The 5,148-nt window shown below is 39.2% G+C and overlaps 1 long non-coding RNA gene across 1 annotated transcript; it reads right to left on the reverse strand.

Annotated features, from left to right (window-relative positions):
• Nucleotides 1-307: 307 nt before the first annotated feature.
• Nucleotides 308-3,096, reverse strand: LOC140016028 (uncharacterized). Its single transcript, XR_011822356.1, has 2 exons — nt 2,956-3,096; nt 308-410 (listed from the first exon to the last, which is right to left on the reverse strand). It is a non-coding gene; the product is annotated as an uncharacterized lncRNA (long non-coding RNA).
• Between the last annotated feature and the right edge of the window lie 2,052 nt (nt 3,097-5,148).

Consider the following 5,148-nt stretch of genomic DNA (forward strand, 5'->3'; position numbering starts at 1 on the left):
TAGAGTATCTAATATGTCTCCCATATAGACCTCTAACCTAGTGCTCTGATACCAACTGTGACGCCCCACATCTCCCTAAGGCGGACCAAAGGGTATCCGCGGACGCCTGCCCAGCTCACGCCAGGACTCAAGCAATTCCATTCAATTTAAAATTGAACTAAACACTTCGACGAGAGCAACATGAATACAATAATGCGGAAGCGTTCAAGCTTAATAAGTCACTTAATGTATATCCAGTACATCGGGTAATCATGAAACGACTTAAATTCAAAGTACACATCAGGGCCCAAACTTTTCAAGTTTACAATTTCCACAAGTACAACCCAAACCAGGGCCTAGTCAAAATATATAACAGGAGTCTTAACAAAATTACAACGGATGGTTTCTCCATATCTCTCCAAGAGTCGGTCCTGTTAAGGAAAACAAAACTATAGGGTGAGCTAAACGCTCGTGAGGCCAAGAACACACATGCAAGCACTTAGTCAAATAACAATCCCAGATTTAATAAATAAAGCCATGTCTTTTCAATAATCAATCAATCAAACAGGAAAAGTAATCAGAAACAATTCAAGGATATAGTAGCTCTCAGGAGCTAAGTTCCACTCGATCTGCCGTTGTCATTCGTATACCTTCCCGCATTGACCCTCCTGTCAACCGGGTCGGTATTTCCATTTCCGTAGATCACCACTTACTTCCCTCCGTCCACCGTACACCCCAAGGGCCCACAATGGCCAATATTGGGCGATACTCAACGAGTATGCCAAGCAAGACCTCTTATTAGGTCGAGCTTATTTGTATCTCATGGCTCGTCCAAATCCCCGACCAAGCCCATTACTGGCTCGAGTCTAAGGACGGCCTATGAGTTTGGGCGTCCCCCATTCATTTGAAAGTCGAGGAGGTTCACTCCAACGACATAAGCATTCATGACATAACATTGCATTTCATTCATTCATTCAATACATTTCATTCATTCATTTGAAATTAGAACGAGTGCGATAAAGTACGCACCCGCCCTTATTTTTAAAACTTTCAACAAATCCCACAAATAAGCTAGTATCAAAATTCACACACTTGACACTCACCGAGCAATTCAATAAGAATTATTTTCCGGAAGTTCAAGTGTCCACGGTGAGATCCTCTTGAAGGTCTCCTTGCGCGCCTGGCAATTTAATAGTGGATAATCACACAATTAACCCACTTATCAAGAAAGATTGTACACTAGTACAATCTAAGAATTATTTTGCAAAAAGGAACCTCAATTACACGTAGATCGAGGTTCAACTTGCCTTTTATTAGGTACAATATTATTTGAGTTTTTATCATGAAAATCGAGGGCAAAACGTTTGAATAATACTAAGAGAATTAAGAGTTTTGGAAAAAAAAACTCCTTTGCCTTGAAAAGTGAGAATTTCAGTTTTATCCTAAATCTTTGAAAAATCGTAACTCGCTCGGTATAAGTCGAGAATTGGAAAACTTTATACCGTTGGAACCCTCTGAGAGAGTACTATAAGTTCTTAGAAGACACTTTTCCATGAATCGAAGTGAAAAGTGGTCAAAAATGGGCTTGAAGACGCAGGGTGGGTTTTCATGGCAGAATTAAGTTGGATTTCGGCCAACTTTGGAAATTCGGCACGATTCACACGTTGCAAACCGGCCTCTGAAATTTTCAGCTCAATTAGTGTTGCAAGTGAAGTGTATGAAAAAACAAGCGGATCAAGAATCGGAGTTTCGAGCACCGAGATACGGTAGCCCGAAGTTGAGCAAATTCAAGACTGGATGAGAATTTTCCAGATTTGAACCTCTAACTTTAGTAATTCAATTGGGTATCGAAACGAACTTGAATTGGCACCAAAATTGGCAGTATTTCAATACTATATGGAAAGTATCTCTCTATCAAATTTCGGGGAAAAATACCTTCGGCAAGGTAGTTAATTAGCCCACCAAAGTTCAAGAAAAATCCTAAGGCAATCTGCCTTTGACTTGCATTTCCCAATTTCCAATCGTCTAACCAAGAAAGTTATCCAACCATGGTTCATTTGTGAAATAAGGGTCTAAGATACATCCATGATATCTTTGGTAAGTGTTTAATATCAAGAACATCAACTAACAAGTTCACTCCAAGATTTTGTTCCAAACCAGTCCAAAGATTAGGGTTTTCCAAAACAGAGCAGTCCACTTGCTTCAGTCACAACTCAGTCATTATAGCTCGAAATCGAGCATGGCTTACGCCGTTGGAAAATGCATTCATAGAGTTAAAATATCACAGAAGAAATCGTTACCAAATTCGGCACCCATCTGGTTCAAATTCGGGCATCAAGTTGCTGCCTGAACACTTCATTCCAGAAGAACAGAGTAACAGGACAGCGAACTTAAAACATTTGGTTCGGCTTGCTCACAAAGAATCAGAACGTTCATTATATACCAAATTAAAGCTAGGAATGTCTAGTTTCAAACTCCACTGACGGCACATGATTTCGACATCCGAGGACAGAGTTATAGCCAAAATACTACTGCTGGTCAGAGCATACGCGAATCAGTTTTCCAGATTTGCTGGTTTCTAAAAAAAATTCATTTGCCCATTCAAACCTCATTATTTTTCAATGAAATTTTTCACACATCTAATATATCCTACAAACATCCAATGCAAGCCATTAAACCATTAAAAATTGGCCTGGAAATGGCCGAACATGGCAGGGGCAAAATCGGAAATTTTAGCTTCTTACACCCAATGAAGTTCCTACTAATTACCCACCACTAATGCATCATTATAATCACTAAACCAACAATATAATCACCATCAATCATCACATCAGCAACAACAACCCAAGTGTGGGAATTCCAAGAGCCCACAATCACATTTTTACACCATACAAAAGCTAACCAAATGCATGCATGAACTTAACAAGGCAAGATAGCTTCCAATCTTCAAGTTCTCAAGGGTAGATCATCACTTACTTTGGGGTTGATGTTCAAGCAGAATTTCGGTCCTTTTTGCCCCAGAAAAACCGTGAGTTTTAGCTCTCTTTTGCAGCTCAAAATGCTCCTCAAGTGTCAAGCTAGGTGTGGTGCAAGTTTGGTTAAATTTGGAGGTGATTTGGGGTGGTTTTTGGGTGGGATTAGTGTGCAGAAATTTTAGAACAAGGAGTTAGAGAGAGGGAGTGTTTTGGCCGGCCATGAGGAGAGAGAAGAGAGAGTGTGTTTGATCTAAGTTAGCTTCCAAGAGAAGGTGCAATGTGTGGTGCAAAATCACCCAAAAGTCAACTCTCATTAGGGGCCGTTTGGTGCGATTACGGCTCGATTTTTTTTTCGCACGTTTGGTTCACTAGTGCACTAAACCTCCAAGGCATATATATTCATGTAAATATTATTCACTCTTAGTTGTCCCGAAATAAGGGTCTAAAGTCTCCCAATCGAAGTCGCGCGTGTGAAAACGCGTACCGTCAATTTTACCGCTATAACGCGAAACTTTCGAAAAATTCTTATAACGATTGCACTACTAACTATCACTTGAATATTTATTCATAAGATTACCTATTTTAGGACCATAGTACAAGTCTCCAATATTCCAAGCTTATCGTGCTACTACGCGGATAAAATCTCCAAGTACTATTCACTATTTTTACTAAACGCGCTCTAGGAAATTAATTTTCGAAACGAATCATTTTAAAAATATAACGAAGATATACTACCACTTATTTAGGTCTAATAAGACTAGAAAATATTCCTTGGAAATAAAATCCAAATTAAATAATTTATTAAGCCATAAATTAGGCATAAAATAATAGTTTTTGCGAGTCCTCACAATGCGCAAGTAACATTTCAATCGAAAATTTCACATTTATCGAGGTCGAGTGCGATAAAGTACACACTCGCCTCGAAAACTCGTTTTGGAAATCATTATAAGCGCTTAACACATTATCAACCAAAATACAAGTCATGAAGTCAAGAAATATAGCAAACAAGACACACTCAAATGCCAGCACACATGATATTGAAGAAAACATTTCAAAAGTAACTTTGGAAACAGTTCAAAAGTAAATAATGCAGGAAACGGTTCATAAATAACTTTAGAAATAGTTTGAGGTCACTCACCTCCATGGCTCAGAAATCATCCATCATATAACATTGCCTTGCTCAAATCCAAGTCTTAGATCACAAACTCAAAGCAATCAAACCCTTTAAAACTTCGGACAACACTTCCCCTAAATTTGCTTACTTTCCCAGCCATCATGGCTTCATTATATCTTCAGCCAGTCCCAAAGGTACACATACAACAACAAGTTCATCCAATAGTCATTCAGCAAGCTCCAAGTAATACGAGTACAATTCAAGCTAGGGAGAAGTTCGGAAATGAAAGTTAAGCTCAAAACCAGAAAAATAGCTTTTGACATCCTTTTGCGGTAATGGCACCAAAGGCACTACGATTGTCGGATGAAGGTTCAAGACCCACTGTTTCGAAGCTAAGAGATAGGGCTACAATATTGCAGAAGGTCACTCAACCCAGTTTCGAGTGTAACCAGGTCAAAAATGCAAGAAACTACACCAGAATCACAAAAACAGATTCACAGAACGTATTCTAGCGGAAACATCATAACTCAGGCTCTCCAAGTCCAAATCCAGAAATTCCAAAACCAGCTGAAAGCTAAGAAACAGGGCTAAATTTCATCAGAAGGCCTCAACAACCAATTCGGAAGCAATACCAGCCAAAACAACCAATTACAGTCGCAAATCCCAATTTCGGGTAAACCAGAACAGCAATAGTAATTTCGACTTTTCTCAAGCTACGCTACTCCGATTGACCTGAAATTTTGCAGGAACCTCTAAAATATCATTCCCTACAACTTTCATGAAGACCACTCAGTCCGGTTCTCACCCTAAATAGGTCAAATTTTCCAAAACAACTCCAGATTTTCCAGTTCGAAATTCACTGCAGAAATCAACTAGCAGTCCTGCTTTATTCACTCATATCTCAGCACACACAACTCCAATTCAGGTAATTCCAAAGCCATTTGAAAGCTAAGATACAGGGCTAGAATTCTTAAGAAGACATCAACAACTAAATCAGTAGTATTCCCAGTCAAACTAACAATTACCAAAGCAGATTATCAGTTTCGGATAGAAACAGGGTAGCAGGGGTATTTCGGTCGT

Source organism: Coffea arabica, chromosome 10c, assembly GCF_036785885.1.
Source record: "Coffea arabica cultivar ET-39 chromosome 10c, Coffea Arabica ET-39 HiFi, whole genome shotgun sequence".
NCBI classification, from domain to species: Eukaryota; Viridiplantae; Streptophyta; class Magnoliopsida; order Gentianales; family Rubiaceae; genus Coffea; species Coffea arabica.